Genomic DNA, 20,756 nt, shown 5'->3' with positions numbered 1-20,756 from the left:
TGAATATCCTGAGTTGGAAGGGACCCGTAAGGATCACCAAAGTTCTTCTTCCACTTAATTGTTTTCTATTTTCATGAAAAAAATAATCTAAGCCCCTTCTTTTTAAAATTTTCTTTTCTTTCTTGTGTAAAACAAAAGCAATTTGAGAAACCATATAAAATTTTCTCTGTGATACTTTCTTTCCCATCTGAGTGTTATGGTACTCCTAATAATGACCAAGCAAAAGTCATAACCTTACTGTTGCCTCAGTTGGAAGGTGACACCTTCAAGGCAGGACAGATCTATCTGAGATGGTAGCATGAGTCACAACTGCCCTGCTATTTCTGTTCATGTTCCTGCACAATTCTTCTGAATATGTACCTATTCCTTAAAGAATATCTTCCAACAATTGATGAAATTTGTGGGTTTTATATTTTAAGAGGAAACAGCCTTTGAACACTCAAAATGTATGTGATCTGGGTCCACACTTTGCAGTCAGAGCCAAAACTCTCCCTTCCTTCCTTCCTTCCTTCCTTCCTTCCTTCCTTCCTTCCTTCCTTCCTTCCTTCCTTCCTTCCTTCCTTCCTTCCTTCCTTCCTTTCCTTCCTTCCTTCCTTCCTCCTTCCTTCCTTCTCTTCCTTCCTTCCTTCCTTCCTTCCTCCTTCTTCCTTCCTTTCCTTCCTTCCTTCCTTCCTTCCTTCCTTCCTTCCTTCCTTCCTTCTTCCTTCCTTCCTTTCCTTCCTTCCTTCCTTCCTTCCTTCCTTCCTTCCTTCCTTCCTTCCTTCCTTCCTTCCTTCCTTCCTTCCTTCCTTCCCTTCCTTCCTTCTTCCTTCCTTCCTTCCTTCCTTCCTTCCTTCCTTCCTTCCTTCCTTCTATGGCAACAGATGATCTCTCTACCAGTTTTCTAAAAGAAATTATTCAATAATGGAACATTGTTCTGAATCTGCCATAGACCCACAAAATTTCTGGACCGAAAATTTTCTGTGGAGTGGTGTTGGACAGCAAATATCTTAGGTACCAGTGCTCTACTAGTAAATCAACTAATGGCAGATAACTTTCCCATGCACTAGCATTCAGCCATCCAAACTAGTAAATTGATAGAAAAATCATTATTTTGATCCAGGTCAATTAGAAACATCTCAAAAGACCCCTGAGCATGGGTAAGGATGTAGTATTAGTAAACATATCCCATAAATGCATGGAGCTATTTTCAGGATTTCCTAGGCAGCCCAGAAATCTCTGTATCATATTTTCAAGCCTACTTGAAAATATTAAAGGGTTTATTTGTTGGAGTTTTTTTGACTTGGTTTGGATTGGTTTGGTTCTTTTAAGAAAGAATAGTTTGGTGCAAAAACATACCTCCCTGAACTATGACATAGGCATAAATTTATGAACTCTATAAATTTCAACCTCATCTTTTTGGCTTCCTGGTCTTGTGTTCTCAAAAAAGTCTAGATACAGCTATGCCTAAATTTCATGCTTAAAATTTCTCTCCATAACAAGTCTTGCCATTTGCACCTGAACTTACATGAAAAAGACCACACTCATTATCTGTAATATCAGCAGAATGGAAGGAGAAAATATGCTTACAGTTAACAATTAAAAGGGAAAGTTTCAAATCTCATTGTATTGTGATGTCTTATGGCAATACCTGCATTCCACTAGCATGTGTTAAAAGCCAAGACTAAATTATTTCAGCGTATGTTTAGTGAATCTGAATTTTCCTGCTTAGAAGAAGGAAATCATACGGATACAATCATAATCTGAAATGAAGCTATTCATATCTGGGTTTGTATCAAAAACCTTTTCCTTATTTTTCATAGTATTTTTCACTACATTGTTGCTATATAAAAGATCTAAACAAACAAAAAGGAAACCAAGCAATAGTTGTAACTATGTACATAGTACTCTAATATGAACAAAGTGATGACAGCTGAAATAATGCTTTCCCGTGGCTTTGTTTTTCATTTTTAGTAACATGGCACTTGTGCTCTTCATAGAAATATGGCACAGACAGCTATTGTCAGGGGGGCCTCCTTTCCAACCAGTGTTTTAAAGTGTACGTATTAGGGGTTTTTCTGTTTAAATGAAATGTTTTCCCAAACACTACCTTATATGCTATGCTTTAGTTATGTTTTTGCAAAACATTTAGTTGTGAGAGAAAGTGAAGCATTCTCATAATGCTAAAGACCTCAGAACAGACACACCATTTAGTCTTTGCAGACTTGAGATTCAAAATGTGCCATACTGATATTTCAGAGATAAATGCTTAAGGCCCATAGACACATTAACTTCATGGTGTTTTCACACCTGCAATATTCTCATATGTCAGAGAAGTCTTATCAAATAAGAGATACTTGAGTGTAACCTTAATTGAGATGTTTGAGCAGTACAAGCTTTATCCCTATGCTTCCTGAGTGAAACCCTAACATTTCTGAACTCAGATTTTAATCAATAATTTTGTCCTTGTTTTCAACAGAGTTTGAGCTTGAGTCACCTATTTTTACTCCCTTGTGGGAAAAAAAAGTGAAATAAAATGTTGATGAGGGAGAGGAAATCAGCTTGCTTAGCAAGGCATGAGGTATTCTCTCCCCTCACAGGAGGTTACTGCAGGGTAGTGAACTAAGTCTGTGTGGAAGGTTCCAGTATGGTTTTGTAAGCGCTCCCATAAGGATGGTAATGTAACCCTGCACTGAATTTCACTATGTTTCAGATGAGCTGTGCTGCAGCTCCCAATGGGAAGCACCTCAATTACAAGGTCACGCTGCAAAGCTGAGCCACCAAAAATGACACCAAACTCCATGGCTCCCTGCCAGTCTTCAGAAACCATAAAGGAAGCAAACTTGTCTGATGATCCAAAGATCATGATCCTGACCAATATCTGAATAAATTTATAACACATATAATGAATACATGAATTTATAACACTGTTTTAATTCAGCTAGTATATTCCAGTTAAGTACCAAAGTTTTAAAATTTACCAGGAGGAGAGCAAAGACAATTCAAGAAAATAGACATATAAATTTAGCCCTGGTAAGTAAACAAATTACTGGGCTTTCAGTTACTAATCAGTTTAACTGCACTTCTCTAATTCATTTGGCTGGATCATCTCTAGGGAATTGCCAAACAAAGACAGAGAGAGGAAAATGTCGTTTCACAGAGCACCTTGTGATGCACCTAATAAATCCAGTACTGCAGCTTGACTGTTCGCTGATGACAACAGGACGTGCCTTCTATGTCATGACCCCTGATGGGCTAAGGGGCATGACTCTCAAAGGGTTAATCTTTTCCACCTGTTGCTGACCACAGAGCAAGCTCTCCTGGTAGGTCTCCTACCAGGAGAATGTGGCCCCTGACCTTTGTGGGAGTGGGATGTTGCAGTAAAGACTCTCCCTAACAAGCACTGCAATCTGGCACAGTCACCCCAGCTCTCCAGTGGCTGACTCCAGTGGTAAAACAAGCTGTGAACCATCAATTTGTGAAATGAAAGTCAAGGGTAAAGATGGGGTACAACCCCCAAAATATCTTAGCTCACTGTGAGGGTTACCATGAGTTGTGTTGCTGGTTTGGGATCTTCCTTATGAAAATATTAGAATCAACTCAATCTGAAACAGCAAAAAAAATTACTAGAAAAGTCAAGAATGTTCAAATTGAGATGGAATTTCAGTCAAAAGCAAGCTGTTGGAAGTCAAAGCTGTTGCTTTTCTGAGTCAATACAACTGTTTTGATCTATTAGGTGCAAGCACACATGAAAAGCAAACACATAAGACCATTCTCAGAATGTAGCCACTACAAATATAGGGAATGTATTCTGAAGATTCAAGGCATATTTATGAAACCTAAATTCTTTTTCTCCTCTTGTGATTAATTTGATATCTCAATCATACCTACCTGGGAAGGGAGTTCCTCAGACACCATAAATATTTTACTTACAGAGTAACTGATGCAAGTGCATCTCTGCCATCTGCTAAATATTTCAGCTTATGCCCTTTGCTGCTTTTCTACTTAACCATTTTGCCTATTGGAGCTTTTTCTTCCTGTGAAGAAGTTTTTTTCAAGTTGTCTTGTTGACCACAAGAAAGATCAGCAGAAAAACCTCTGTAGAAGTCCTTTCATCAAATTGTCAGCCTAGGGAAAGTTTGGACAGTATTTATAACACAAACCTAGGACTTCTTAAGTCTTCCAGGCACTGCAGCTTGCAAGTGACCTTTGTCAGCAAATGAATCACGAACTCAGACCAACAGGGAATCTGAATCATTTATTCAAAGGGGTGAGTTGGTTTTATACACCTTTCTAAGGCACAGTATTTCCTTATATGGCATGACCTATCCCGTGTTGTCACATCAGCAACACACTTTGTAGGGGTCTGCTGTGTGACACCTCCTCCCCCCAGGGCCCGGTGGAGACAAACCTCTTTGTGCTGCCATGTGCTCCTTTGTGCTGCCATGTGCCTCTGCAGGTAGGTTTTACAGCTCACAACCCAATTCTATCTTATAATTCCCCATAACCTTGACCAAAACACTCCAACTACAGCCTTAAAAGTACTTTAATGTTCTAATGCCTCCTCTACGTTGCCATGTGGTAGAAGTTAGCTCTGAGGCAGAGCTATACTTATATGAATTGTGATACTAATGTCAATATAGTTGGGGAGTTAATGGAGATATCCTCTTGAATTAGGAAACTGTGAAATGTGAAGGGAAGAATGTGCAAAAGAACCTGTCTGATCAGATACAGGCCACCCTCTCTATGGTGAGAGGGATCTAACTGTTGGAACTTCACCCATCAATTTTCCTTCAAAGGTAGCTTCTTGGTTCCAACATGTAGCAAAAAACCAGTAGTATCACAGAAAAGTACATATCCCCCATAAGCTGAGTCCAAGCTCGCAATATTTGAATCAGATCTTGCCGCATTAAGGAACACATATTTGAAGATTAATACTCTCTTTACAGATCTTCGAACATTTACATAGTAAGGGCCTGAGTGTCCACTGCTGGTGAGCCACCATGCTGATGAGACATGTACTGCAACCCAGAAGCTCACTTACTCTGCAGCCTAAATGTAGGACACTTCAATTCACTGAATGTTACAGCTCAGTCTATATTACCTTTCTGACAGATGCAAAAAAGCGGAAGAGAATAATTCCTAACCCACACATTCCTAATAATTCCTAACCCTTGTTCATCTGCCCTGTCCTTCCCTCCCTCACTACTTGTCTATATGCATAAATGTTAAGCCCACAAATTGCTTTATGAAATCCCATCACCAAAGGAACTTAGACAAGAATATGTGGGTGCAAGACAATGGACCATTGGAGTTTTGCCATTTACTGCCCACCTGCTGTGCTTATGCCATGCTCTGCTTTCTTGCATGCACAGAACTTCTCCAATTCTAGCAGCTTGTGCACATAGCACAGGTGTCCCCCAGCATAGTTCTACCTGGGAACATGATGGAAACAAGATCAGGATCAGACATAGAAAAAATATGGGCATTGACATTCAAGTGAGGAAATTAACTATTCAATTAGTGTATTAATATGACAAATTCCATTTTTCAAAGTATGCGTTACTCATAATAGCATTCTTTGTTTCCTGCTCTTCATCTAGGCTTTCGAAGAGACAATTAGATTTATTTCCTTTTGTATCTTGTGGGGTTTTACTATATGAGGCTGATTCAAATTACAAAACTGAACAATCACACAAGTGAACACATTAGGAAAAAAGTCCTTCTTGGAGAATATTAATTATCATTTATTTTAGCAAAGCAAATAACCTTCTATCAAAAATTCACCACACATTCCTTTAGAAGCCTTCAAATATTTACTACTGCAGACAGCATTTTCGTTATGTCTGTAAAACCTGCTCGTGTACATATTTCTGTAGAAATCAAGTGACCATGCTTTCCATATGTCTGGTGTTCCAAGAAACAGAGAAAGCTTTATTTCTGGTTAGCTCTGTCAGGTTGGGCTTTTCTTCTTTAGGTTGGTGATCAATTGTGTCAATGTCTCTGTAAGTAGAGCTGGTATAAAATAAGAGATTAGTCAGCTATAAATTATCTGGAGCCCCACAGGACTTCCTGAAAGGCACATGAAGAAGCAATTTGGCTTCATGTTGTCCTGTGTCACTTCTGGGCATTCATCACTAATGGACCATGCAGGAGAGTTAAGGCTGCGATTTACTGAAACCCACTTAAGAATGAACATTGGAGAACTAGAGAGAGGGAAGGGCACAATAACATGGAGAGGATTTGTTTCAGTTCTGTTAAAGCCTGATTATTCTGCAGGGTACTTATTCTGCAGAGAGAAGAGCAGAATGGCAAAGTGCACAGGTGGGTAAAAGAACAAAGTTAGGCTTTTCAATGATAAGTGTTGTGGCTTTTGATGATGACTATAATCTAACCAAAAACATTAAAGTAATGAAGAGACAGAGAAATTCACTTTCTCTGCAGAAGACAAACCATGTCTTACACTTTAAATGTACAAACATTTTCTACCCTTGACATTCAGATTTATGTATTTAGTTATGATTGCAAATCCACACCGGAGCTTTCTCACTTGTGTTACAACCATTTTAACAAAAAGCTAACTGCCCTGATGAATCCTGTTGCAGAGATACACAAGATAGCACTAATGCATGTTGGGAAGGCAAGTATCAGGTATAGTCACCAGCTCTAATCTAAAAGCAGTGTGGTCATTTGCCTGCAACAGCTCCTAGCCTTATTTGTCTTTGAAAATAAACAAAGATATACTGCTTCCACATGTGGGATGTTTCATTGGAGGAGGGATGGCTCTTACGACATCACAATTTGGGAGCTGTCTGTGTGGAGACTTTTCTGATAATCTCTCAACCCATAGTCTATTTTTATCCACCGAAAGCTGCCCGCAAAGATTTGAACACGATGGTGATTAGAGTAATTCTAAAACAACTTTCTGTGACAGTTTAAACCCCACCATAGCATATGGTGACCAAGGATGTCCAACATGCTACGCAGATGTTTCCAGCTCTCTCAAAGAAAGGGCATTTGGTTTATGAAAACAAGGGGTTTCTGCATCATTTGCAAAATGTAATTGTCAAAAATGTCTCTGAAATACAGAAATTGTATGTAACATTAACAAAAAGAAAAAGAATATTTCTATGTCTTTCTCTTCAAAAACTTGTAAAATTTTACATTTAAAGGAGAAAAATAAACTGTTATGCCTTGGGAAAGGAAATATTTATTTCAAAGAATATTTAGAATATTTCTCTGTAGTCAAAACTCTCTCACTCATACACACTAAATCCATCTGTCCCAGCTCAAGCTTATATGAAATGCATGTTAGCCTGGGATTGGGAAATGTGAAATCAGGACACTCGTGATAGCAAATACAAGACATGGATCAATTGCTAGCTTCACACTGAGGTTTGCAGATAATTAGCAGTTTGGTATGAAATGACGAAACTTCCCTCTGGAGGTCTCTAGATTATATAGATTTGCAACATATGGATCGCTTTTCAGTCCACTGACTCTAAAATGCTCTGTGTGCAGAAAGTGTGCCTGTGAGATGAAAAAGCAAAGTGTTAAGTAAAAGAATCTTGTTTTCATGTTAAAAGTCTGATATGCAGGCAAATAAGTACTTTTTTAAAATTATATATACTTTTCAATTTGCATTATAATATTAAAAAAAGCCCCAACCAAACAAAACAAGCATTCTGATAGTTTCCTTCTTAAAAAATCCCAAACAACTAATTGTAATTGAGGCTAATTTGATCTCATATCAGCCTTTTGACATATTCTAATACCACATAATTTCATATATTATGGAGAATAAACAGAATTTACTGTAAATCTCCTCTGCAGCAGTGTATATTTTCTTTTACTAAATTGGCAATAAGACTTTATCCAAGATATCTTTTATATTATTGCTTCTGATAGGAAGCATTTTATTGTTACTGGTATCCTCATTTTTATAGTACCATTTAGGTAACGTAATGTGAGATATATTAAAGTAGGTTTTGGGAAATAAACTAGCTCTGAACTGTGCTGTAATTACAGTGTTCTTATGACCTTGCTGTTCCGAGGCCAGCCAGAGGTAATTCTTTTCGTCACCAACTCAGCTCAAAGCCTGCGGATTTTGGGTGTGCCTTGAGGTGTGATGCAGCTTGTGGGCTACTGGGTTTATCTTCACTTTTGTGCTACCTGCAGCCAACATTCATACAGGGTGACAAGGACACAAGATAAATATTTCATTTTTTAATCTTGTGTTCTGTTTCCTTGCCTTATAGCACTGGGTGAGAACATTGTGTCAACAAGTGCTTGTGTTATTTTTCTGCTCTGAACTGCCAGTTAATCTCATAAATCTCAGTCTACCTAGACACTGTCACCTTTTCTTCTCAGTCTCACTGATCTTTGTCAGTATATTGTGTACTTCTAAGAGACAGACACATCAAAAGCTGACATAAAAGTGATGCTTCAAAACACCATGAAAAATAGAAAGCTATAATACATTTTATTGTGGAAAAGACAACAAGAGGGGCTGTGTCCTATGCCCAGGAGTCTGATGGTACACCTCAGGAAATCTCTTACCTCAAAATCAGAAGTAAACTGGTTGGGTTTTTCATTGCCTAATATAATGAGTCCCTTGTCTTGATTGATAACTGAACATCTATTCCAACACTAAGAAATTTAAAAAATAGAGCAAGTTTATTAATAATAATTATAAATATTAAACATTAAATATTAAGAAAAAGATGGACACTGATGTAACATGGACCTACATTGCAAGACCTACATGAAAACAAAGTAACATGTATCTGGGATTTTTTGCAAGAAAACTGTAGATAGTTCAAAGAAATGAAGACAGGCTTTGTAAATACAATGTAAACTTGTGTTTCTTAGGTATGAAATGCCACAGCTACCTGTGGCAGTTCAAAACTTTCTGAATAAAAAAACCCCAAATTCTACTCACTTCTATCAGTTTCTCAGATTATGATAGATTTTGCAAGTGTTATCAACTAAATCTGATGCCACATTCAGCTATCCAATATTTACTAAAGCTACAGGCTGATCCTCACACCCTTGTTTGGGTAATTCTAATTCCTCTAAGAACTTCTATTGATATCTTGTAAACAGGATTTGTAAAATAAACCCTAGGGCTTGGTGAGAAGACTGATATGATTGCCTATAAAGGAAAAATGAAAAACATTATCAACAGTAGACCTGTGTGTCTTTCTGCTTTCCTTGCAATGGGAAATGAAGATGCAAATATGTTCTTTTCTTACGGGGTTATTGTTGCCTCACAATGTGCAGAACATGGGCATTTAGAAACTGCTTGGAACATCAGTGAGAGAGAATAGACAACAGAACCAAACCAGTTCATACACATATTTCTGTCTAGCATCCACCAAATGTTTTTCATGATGTCTTACCATGTGCTACTCTACTACAATTTCACAGGTGATCATCCATCTTCACATTACATTCCTAAAGTGGATACAGACGAGGATCTCATCACAGATCAGGGAAGATGAAAGCTTAAAGAAGAAGATACCTTTAATAAAATCCATTATTTAAAGATCTTTCTGATCATATGTAGTTCCAATGAAAACAAAAGCAGATTAATTATATTTGAAATATGAAAAAAAAAACCCAGTTTTCAAGAATTCTAAATTGGAAAAAAAAAGAAGAAAATTTTGTTTCTCTAAGTAAATTCCGTACCTATTAGATACCTAATGGCCTAGGTACTTATTACAAACCTATAGAGCAGTTTTCAAAAATGTGGTAGATGTAGTCTATTCCGGTTCTAGTCCTCTACTATGTGGGACTTATATCTAAGAGCCTATGCCTTCAAAGCTGTCTACTTGCTATGCATTGGAAACAAAAGGAGTTTAGCGTGTCAGTCTTGCTTAAATTTAGAAGTTAAGTATCTCAAATCATCCTCCTGAATCCAATTTTCAATCTCTCTGTTCTTTTGTACCCTGTCAAAAATAAAGCTAATACTGTCCCTAACTTCTATCCACATACAATTCTTCAAAGGAATATTTTTTTGGGCATCTCCCAGCTCATCTGGGACATCTAGATATGATCAAAACATTCATATCATGGGGTAAGCTTTCAACAGCTTCCTTATAGCCCCATAAAATCCTTCTCCTCTTTTTTTGTAAGCACTCCTTTGCCAAGATATATAAATAGGTAAGAGAGGCTAATCAGTTGAGCAAGTTTATACTACTCTGTGATATAGGGCATTGAAAAAGAAAAGGGGAAGAGGAAGGGAGGGGAAGGGAGGAAGGGGAAGGGGAAGGGGAAGGGAAGGGGAAGGGGAAGGGAAGGGGAAGGGGAAGGGGAAGGGAGGGGAAAGGGAAGGGGAAGGGAAGGGGAAGGGGAGGGGAAGGGGAAGGGGAAGGGGAAGGGAAGGGGAAGGGGAGGGGAAGGGAAGGGGAAGGGGAAGGGGAAGGAAGGGAAGGGAAGGAAAGGAAAGGAAAGGAGGAAAGGAAAAGGAAAGGAAAGAAAGGAAAGGAAAGGAAAGGAAAGGAAAGGAAAGGAAAGGAAAGGAAAGGAAAGGAAAGGAAAGGAAAGGAAAGGAAAAGGAAAGGAAAGGAAAGGAAAGGAAGGAAAGGAAAGGAAAGGAAAGGAAAGGAAAAGGAAAGGAAAGGAAAGGAAAGGAAGGAAAGGAAAGGAAAGGAAAGGAAAGGAAAGGAAAGGAAAGGAAAGGAAAGGAAAGGAAAGGAAAGGAAAGGAAAGGAAAGGAAAGGAAAGGAAAGGAAAGGAAAGGAAAGGAAAGGAAAGGAAAGGAAAGGAAAGGAAAGGAAAGGGAAAAAGGAAAGGAAAAAGGAAAGGAAAAGGAAAGGAAAGGAAAGGAAAGGAAAGAAAGGAAAAGGAAAGGAAGGAAAGGAAAGGAAAGGAAAGGAAAGGAAAGGAAAGGAAAGGAAAGGAAAGGAAAGGAAAAAGGAAAGGAAAAAGGAAAGGAAAAAGGAAAGGAAGAAGGAAAGGAAGAAGGAAAGGAAGAAGGAAAGGAAGAAGGAAAGGAAAAAGGAAAGGAAAAAGGAAAGGAAAAAGGAAAGGAAATAAGGAAAGGAAAAAGGAAAGGAAATAAGGAAAGGAAAAAGGAAAGGAAAAAGGAAAGGAAAAAAGGAAAAAGGAAAGGAAAAAGGAAAGGAAAAAGGAAAGGAAAAAAGGAAAGGAAAAAAGGAAAGGAAAAAAGGAAAGGAAATAAGGAAAGGAAATAAGGAAAGGAAAAAGGAAAGGAAAAGGAATCCTCAAGCCTATCACCCCTTTTTTAATGTTAATTTTCCATGTAACAGAAGGACAAGGAAAATAACCACTTTGCATGTATTACCATCTACAAAATGTTTTGGAAAAACATTATGGTAATCTGTAAACAAGGTAAATGAGATATATTAGCAGTGTAATTGAGACAAAAGAAGACTGTACTACACTTTTCTAATTAACAAAACATGAAACTGCAGAGCATTAGCAGCTGATCCAATTACAAAATATTAGCTGCTCTGGAAGGGACTCATGAACAGCAAGGTCATGGCACAAACTCCTTGCAGATGTTAGATAAGTTGACACCTGCAAATCATTTGAAAGCAAGTATTTATTTAAATATCTTATTGTGCTACCAGTTTCTCTGTTTTCTTTCATGTTCAAGCTTTGCTCCCCTGAGAATTAGAAAGAATTAGAAAAAAGTCAGTGCAACTTTTTTTTGCTATGTACAGTTCTAATTAGCATAATTTTCATTTTATGTTCTTGTCTCAGCAGACAGGTCAATAAACAAATCCAAAAATATTAGCAATGGATTTATTCCCCAGTCTGATTCTCATTTCTTCAGCAAAAGAACTTTCTCTAGTGTCTCTCACATTTCAATTTTATATTACAGCATGGGGTGTAAAATACTGATAAGCCCTTGAAAATCCATGATTTGTCTACATTCATGCCAAGCTCCTGTCCATATATTCATCTGCTTGTTGATGTATTTTCAGAACTCCTCAGAGGCAGGAACAGTGAACAGAAGCACAGAGGACAAGGTGTCTTCTGACAAATGGTGTCACAGGAGCCCTGGGAGTTTCATGATTCCTAGATAGGAATTGACACACCAGGGCAATGCTACAAGCAGGATTCCTCTCTGAAGGGTTCATAGCCTGGTCTGGCACCACTATGACATTATTCCTGAAAAAAGTCCTGGGTTTCTTGCAGTCAATTCCAGCTCTGTGCTGTGCTTGCTTGTGTGTTGTGGTCATGCCCAGACTCTGTTTGCCTTACTCAGGTCTTCTATTTGGTCATCGATGACAGACTTTGGTACAAGGACTTAAACCTAATTTTCTCATCTTCTACTTTATTTCTTACTGACAGAAATGATAAAATCAAGTCTGTTCTTCACCAGAGGATGGTTGGGCACTGGAACAGGCTCCCCAGGACTGTGGTCACAGCACCAAGCCTGACAGAATTCAAACCTCTGTGTGTTCAGGCACATAATGTGACTCTTGGGGTGTCCTGTGCAGAGCCAGGAGCTGGACTTGAGGATCCTGGTGGTCTCTTCCAACTCAGAACATTCTGTGTTTCTGTAACTCTATATATGTACCAAGCTGAATCTTCTCTTTCTGGCAGAGAAATAATGTTAAGTTTCCCTGTCCATCAGCAGGAAGTCTGTTTGAAGAAATACAAGCATGACCCCACAGTACTTGCTGCCATCAGCCTACTTCCTTTACACCATGTCAGCTGGATTACTCCAAAGTGGCATTATACTCATAAAGAAAGCAAAAGCCAGCCTGGCCCTCAGTCTGTGTAACAAACCAGCAGAGGACTAAAACTCCAAAGCAGAATTTAGAGCTCACTGCAGTCAACTGCCAAGATGTTAATACAAAATATTATTAACCAAGATGCCCTAAGATGAGCAGTGACAGTGGCTGTTCTATATGGATTTATTTATTCTGTATGGATAAATAAGCAACAATAAATGAAAAAAATATATATACTTCCAGTTAAAAAAAAAAAACCTATACTATCTGCTCCAATGCCTGATGCTAATATTGTTCGTCGTCATGATTGTGTTGGATCTGGGATATAATCCTACTTTTCTAGAATTTACAAAGTTCTAAGTTTGCTTAGAGACAAACAGTGCCCAAATAAAAAAGGCTTAACTTTTGATATGTGTTGAGCTTATCTGATATATCATCTTTTCCTAGTTAAAATATTGTGTGCTAACATTTTCACATTTTGAAATGTGTGTTGCCATGACTGCAGCAAACATTCTACTTTTAGATTCTGTTAATCTCTCGTCTTAAAATATAGAGAGGCAACTAACAACAGCACTAAGTATCCTTCTCTTCTGATGATTCAGCTATATTATTAAAGAATTAGTCCACTCAGATGCACAAAAGTGGATTTAGACACATCTCAGTGAAATTTTATGCCAAGGAAAACCCTTTAAAATGAAATTAATTTTCTACATTGTTTACTAACAAGACACAGACCTTAGAGCTAAAATTATTAGATGCTATTAACATTCCATTTGTAAGTATCTTATTATGCAATAATAGATGTTCTTATCTGTTACCTAGGCAATAAAACAGGATGTAACTAAATACACTACAAAGTATACATTTAATGAAGAAACAAGATTTTGATATTCCTGCCCACATTAAACATACATATATGAATGCACATAAACACAGAAATTATTGCAAACAACCATCACAATTCTCTTCATCAAAATGGAGACAAATGTTCAGAAAGAGATAGCTTTGCTATCCTTGGAAGAATTCTACTCTAATACTTAGTAATCTCAAAGCACAGGGATTCACAAAACACAGCAAAAGTTACATGGAATAATGTAGAAGCAGGTTATTAGGTATTTGGAATGCAGACAATGACTGTGATATAGTACTCACAAGCTTATTTCCACTGTAGTTCCATCATGTCATACTAGAGTCTGTCAGATGTCATACTTAGGGTTTTACCGTTTTGGTGGGTTTTGGATTGATGTCCAAATCTTTACCCTTTGACAATATCAGAAAACACCAAAACAACCACATAATTTAAATACTGAATGCAACTTGGATTTTCCATAGTTGTCTGTTGAAAATCTTCTGATTAGTATACATATAAAAAATGTCTGGTTTTAGATGAACCTACACTAACATTTTAGTCAGAATAAGTTGTGTACATTTGATGTGAATCCCTTGGTTGTCCTCCTGTACATTACTTTAATTGGGAGCAGTTTCAGAGCCCCTGAACTGGGATCATTTCAGTTGGAACTAATGCAGGAGATGCACTACAGAAGAGCAGTTTCACTTAGTAATGAAAATTAGATCCACAGGACCAGACCAGGGTTAATCCAATCTACTTTCCTTTGTAACTCGTATTTTGGGACCTTGGCATCAGCTATTTTGCTATGAAAGCTTTCTCCTAGGGGTCTAAGATATTTGATAGGATGTATCCTGTAAGCATAGGACATAGGACTATGTGCACGCACATGTTTACAGAGTGAAACTCACATGAAAAACACCCATAAAAATATTTTAAGTCTTAATATTGACATGGAAAATAAACTATACTAAACTGTGAAATTATTTGTCTAGGACATTCCAATCCCTCTACTTTGCAGAAGATTATGCTATAACCTTGAATTATATGTTAACATTCTTTCTCTGTGGGACCACTACCTCATTACAAGTGACAGATGATGATTGCTTGTAAAGGTGATCTACTCACTATTTTATTTTATTCCCTGCTTTCAGTGTGTGCATACACATTTATTTTCTGTACATTATTCAAATCCTACTCTGAAGAAAGATATATTATCTATTAGATTTTCTTACAGCACTCATCTTCATAGGTTATAAAAATAAAAGGAGCCAGGGCCTGTTTTCTGAAACTGAGAGCAAGTAGAATGGGACAACTACATTCAGAAAACTGAACTTTCCTCCTGGCAGAACAGGATCACCTCATCCTTAATGTCTCTTGGAAACAGACACAATCACATGCAACATTTGCTGTCCTGCAAGGGTCTCCTGGGCATTTGTGACAAGAGACCGATGTGTTCAGCCAAAAGCATGAACAGGAGCACATTAAAAATTAAATGAGAGGGTGGCTGGTGTGTGAACATGCAAGTCTGTGTCTCGTTCTCTCTTAATTTGCTTGTATAAAAGACACAGTTACTGCACAGTCTGTGGCTTGTGTTTCTAGTTCCCAGTGAGCTGAAGGAGAGCTCATGCTGATTTTACTGATGTGAGCATTAGGCATGAATGTCCATATTTTCCAGTAATGTTTAATTCCCACTCTGATATATCATGTGTCACAGTTTTTAGAGATTTTCCTAAAAGGCATAAGAAATGGCTATATGATGTCAGATCAAAAATCCCTTTGGTGTTCAAAATATCATTCAAAATACAAGAGTGTGGTCAGATTCAGTTTGTGATACTGCAGTATTTTTTCTTAACTCTTTTCCTTCCATTTCCTGCCTATCTTTTGACCATCACAGACAATCAAACTCATGACATCTTCCAGAGCTCTTTTCTAAGTAGTGATGATTAATTTAGAATTTTTTATTTTATGTGCATAATTGTAATACCTGTTTTCATTTTCCTGTTTGCATCACGTCCCGTGTATTGACCTTTCCCCTGTGGTTTTGTTGCCTTGTTATTCTGTGTTACCTCTGCAACTTTGTGCCAGTTTAGACTGTCTTGTATTATTTTGCACCAACACTTATTTCATATGTTCAGAATACAATGGCTTGAGCAGCAGCTGTGAATACTCAGCAGTTCTGCAAACAAGGCATAAAAGTCTAAAAATGTACATTCTAAAAAGGAGGGCTGTGTAATTGGTGAACAAAAAGGAAAAGTTCAGCTTAGGTGACTCGCTAGCCAAACTCTGTCAGGGATAAAAATTGGTAGGAATTCTTCAAGTAATGCAGATGTATTGAAAATTACTATTTCATTCAGATATCTTCTGTTCAAACTACTTAGAGCAGTGGTCTGAGAAAACCCTAGCCATATTCCTGACACCTGTAGAAGGTGCATATTCTAGTTTTGGATGGGATAGTTAATTTTCTTCATAGGAGGTTGTATGGTACAATATTTTGGATTTGTGATGAAAACAGTCTTGAAAACAGAGGGGTGTTTATGTTTTTGCTGAACAGGGTTTACACAGCATCAAGGTTTTTCTCTTCTTCAACCCACCCCACCAGAGGGGAGGCTGGGGGTGCACAATGAGGTAGGAGGCAGACACAGCCAGGACAGTGACCCCAACTGACCCAAGGGATATCCCAGACCACGTGATGTCATGCTCAGCATATAAAGCTGGGGGAAGAAGGAGAAAGGGAGGACATTTGCAGTGATGGTGTTTATCTTCCCGAGTCACTGCCAGGCATGATGTAGCCCTGCTTTCCTGGGCATGGCTGAACACCTGCCTGACCATGGGAAGTCATGAATTAATTCCTTGTTTTGCTTTGCTGGTGTGCAAAAATTTTGCTTTACTCTTCAACTGTCTTTATCTCAACCCATTGGTTTTCTCCCTTTTACCCTTCAGATACTCTCCGCCATCCCACTGCAGGGTAGTGGGTGAGCGGCTGCATGGGGCTGAGCTGTGGCCAGGGTAAAATCATGATGCTGGAGGAAATACTGGTTTGTTCTAAAATGGTGCAATTCCATTAGCACAGGAGCAAAACATCACAAATCTCTTTCAACTCTGATTCCAATGAATTGTCCCTCAACTCCATATGAAGTTCTGAGATATCTGATTTAACATTGACCACAACTGCATTCTTGCACAACCCATGAATTATACACCAACTAGCACACTAACAACACAACACTCCTTATGTCAGAGGAGAAAGTCAAGTCAGAAAATAAAAACAAATAAGGAGCGAGCTACAATTTGCAATCTACACCAATCTCTAGATTAATTATTTCTACAGAAAATTATGGAAGCTGACATTACTGACAACACATCTTCACTCACCTAATCATGAAAAAGGTAGCATCATTTGTCTCACATTAGAGACTGCTCAAAGAAATCCAACATGCACAAAAATATGTTAAAAATGTCTTTCTCCCTTGTTCCTTAAAATACTGTAGCTGGTTTGGTCCACTGCTTATGCCAACACCATTTTATTTTTCACTTTCCAAGTCTGTGCCACATGGAGCAGTGCATCAAGAGCTTTCCTCTCTTTTTCCATAAACATTTAAGACAATATCTCTCCAGGAATATTTCGGTGTGGAACACTGCATGGAACCTGCAAGAGCTGCCACAGTTGTGAAGGTATAAGTCCTTCCTCTAATTTGGCAAAGTCTTCCATGAAACTATTAGAGACACAGAACAGGAGACTACCTTAAATTTTCTGAGAGCTCAAGGAGGCAGTGTGAATGGCAAAAGATACAGGGCTGTAAACACCTATTAATTTGTCTAAGCGCAAGTGGGGTCTAAACACAGCGAAGGAAATAAAGTATTATCAAACATTAGAGCTTTACAAAGGTTCTCATTCAAAATTCTGGACAGGATACTGCCAAGGAGGGAAATTGGTTTAATTAAAATGTCGTATGTTATGGGAGGTTTAAGTGGTAATATTTTTTCTTCTTTAATTGAAGAGATTAAATACTTGCAGAATTTAGAAATAATGCCAAATCTCTAAACTTTAAAAATAAAGTTTCTTCCCTGAACATTTCCAAAGTATACAAGGAATAAGCGCCACTATTCTCCATTCTATTATTTGTATAAATAAATGTCGGGTCAGGGCTTCCATGTGCATAAAGCACTAAGTGCTCCGTATCAAGCAGAGGAGACAGGCTTACTCCAGGAAATATCACAGAGGGAAAGGAGGAGCAGATTTCTTCTGAAGTGTAATACTTCAGGGAAATATCTCTTTAAGATTCTTAAAATATGGCCTTTTTGTTGGGACTGTCCCATGCATACAGTGGAATATGAAACTTACAGATAACTGAACTCTGGATATTTCCACTTCTTTTAATTGTAGTTCTAAGTCATATTAAAACCATTTAATGTGTTGCTCCTTTAAGGTCAGCATCATAGCTCTCCAGGAGCTGCAAAGATCCAGTGGGATATTTGGCTCATATCAGTTTATGGCTGTTCAATTGGATTTCAAAGTCTTCATAATCATAACCTCTAAGAAGATACTTCTTCAGGAAAAATGGTTGTCATTATCTATGCTTAATTACCATTCTGGATTTTCTTTAACTACTATAATGTTTGAATGATCCCTTGCAAAATTCGCCCAAAAAAGCACTCAGACATAGTGCATGTGAGTTAGTGTAGGTGAGGGACCACTGACAACAGACAGTCTGGATATGAACACGTGCTTTCAAAGGCCAGAATTGCTAAGTTTAATGGAAGCTGCCAGACTGGAGCTGTTTGCCACAGGTCCAGAGAATCGGTCCAGTAATTATAATTGATTTGCATGAATGTAGTCCGACTGTCTCTGGAGTCATGCAGCACCGTGCAATGTGGAAAACCATATGTTTTCCAGTCCTACAAAATGTTGTCATTTGAAGTCAGGGTTGAGAGGAGCAAGGAAGCAGGGAAATAAGGGGAATAGAGAACAGCAAAATCATGATCTAGTACAGGGAATGGTTTATGGTCACACAGCCTGAGGATTGTTTATCCTTAAACCCCGCTACCAGACTTTCCCCTGCTTGCATAGCTCACTGTTTTTACATATGATTTCCTGCAACATGAGTGGGCTCCAGGCAGGGGCACGCAGCCAAAATGCTCACTGAGCTCTGCTCCTGTCTCTTGTGGCTGCGGGGGCCTTCGCAGGGACTCTTAGTAGGGCAATGAGGTACACTGCAACAACACTTGGGGGTACATGAGAATCCCTTCAGAATTCAAAGACAACATAGCACATCTACGTGTCTGGTCTCCTTTAAAAACCTGAGACTGCAGTCATGGTGAGAAAAAGCTGAATTTGTGAGGCAATAGGTACATCAATGTACCCAGTGCTGGAGTTGGGTATGAAGGTGTGGGTGTGCAGACTGGACTCACCTGGGTGCACAGAGTCAAATCCCATAGTCAGGGCTTTTCACCTGCCTTCAGCAGGCCCCGATTTTGGCCTCAAGAGTGCAGTTAGCAATGGCAATGGATGGTGAATTTAGCCTCACAGTTCCTAATGTACATGCAAGGACATGTAGTACTGTCTGGATTTCCTTGAACCCTTCCCAAACTCGCGTTACTTTGACCAGCTTTAAAAGGGGATCACCAGGGGAAGGGGGACAGTTCCTGCAGTAAGAACTCCTTGTCAAGGAAGATGTGGATCTTCCAGGACGAAGGTCATCATATACCTGGTCATCAGATAGAAAGGAGCCAGAGGAGAGCAGTGTGGTACGCTTCATCTCTAGACAACTCTAAACTTCTCAAGGTTTCTGACAGTGAATATGAGAGAACATTATACCATAATGTAAGGAAGGTGCAGACTCCCACGAACTTTTGTTGCCACAGGTTTTTTTATGTTTTATGTATTCTGCAGCCAAGCAAAGGGATAGATTTGACACTGAAATGATAACCATAGACAAATCCTGAGACTGTTTTCATACTATACTTCCTTTCCTGTTATATAGAATAACAGTTGCAAACCAGCAAGACAAAGAGTTGATGTGATTACCATTGTAACAATAGGCTTCAGAGTGTCTGTGTTTCCCTCATCTTGTCTCTCTGGGGTTGTCTTGACTGGTAAGTGACTCTATTTCTTATAAATCGCCAATTCCTGCTGTCTTTTTCAGTATGCTTATTTATGGATAGCTTCTTTTCTTCCAGAAAATCATCCAGTTTATGGGGATGGATTTTGATATAAAAATGCTGTACAGTTTTTATAAACATACTTTTTCATACTAGGCTTTGTAACTTAGCACTTATCTGAGCATGAAACATTGCTTTTCTGTATGATATCCTGTAACATATTTCAGTCTAAGTGTAATTACTAATTACTCTTTAGAACAAAATGAAAGTGTAGTAACTAAGAAATTTCATTCAGCTGTTGTATTTTGGACACCTAATTTATGTGCTTCTGTGTGTAATTTCAGAAGATTCTAGTTTTTCAGTCGAAGACAGCTTAAAAAACTGTGTTGAATTTCATAGTTCCTGATCTGTGGTGACACAACCCTTTGTGAAGCCATGGTGTAAAATAGATCACAGGTCAGTCTGTGAAAAAAGCGGGAGTAGTTATATTTAACTGGATAATTTCACCCGTTCACTTGCTACATAACCTTATACTTTGGAGTAGTAAATGTTGGTTCAGCTGGTGCAGGAGTACGTCATGAAGGTTAGGAACTTCTTAATCCAGGCTTTTCCCAAAAAAACCTGTCTTTAAAGTGCTACAAAAGACTCTAGCCTCATTCTCTCAATTCCCAAATTTTTCAGATGACCATGATTATTATTGGAGGATTCAGAATACAATTAAAATTTGAGTGCTTTGTAAGGGACAGTGTTCAGTTCACCAGTGGTTTTGGAAGCCTGGGAGGAAAGGGATACTGTTAGATCACCTGGCTGTAGCATCTGTAACACACCTAAATTTTAGGCTGCTAGTGAATACTTTAAAGCAGATACTATTTCTTGTGCTGTCAATAGAAAAAGCCAATCAATAGCAACTATCTATGTTTAGAGAGACAGGAGCTCATTGTGAGGGCTGCAGAAACCTGTGTCTCTTTCCACTAGTTGGTCAGAGAAATAATATTTTCCCTAAATTACTCTTTAGGCACCTAAAACCCTCATACAAATGGCAGACTGTCGCCCCACTGTAATCTTACTTCATCATCTAAATGGATGCTGACAGTAAGACTATCTCCTATGAATGCTGC

The sequence above is a fragment of the Corvus cornix genome, chromosome 3, assembly GCF_000738735.6.
Source record: "Corvus cornix cornix isolate S_Up_H32 chromosome 3, ASM73873v5, whole genome shotgun sequence".
NCBI lineage: Eukaryota > Metazoa > Chordata > Aves > Passeriformes > Corvidae > Corvus > Corvus cornix.
This window is presented reverse-complemented; position numbering follows the sequence as displayed.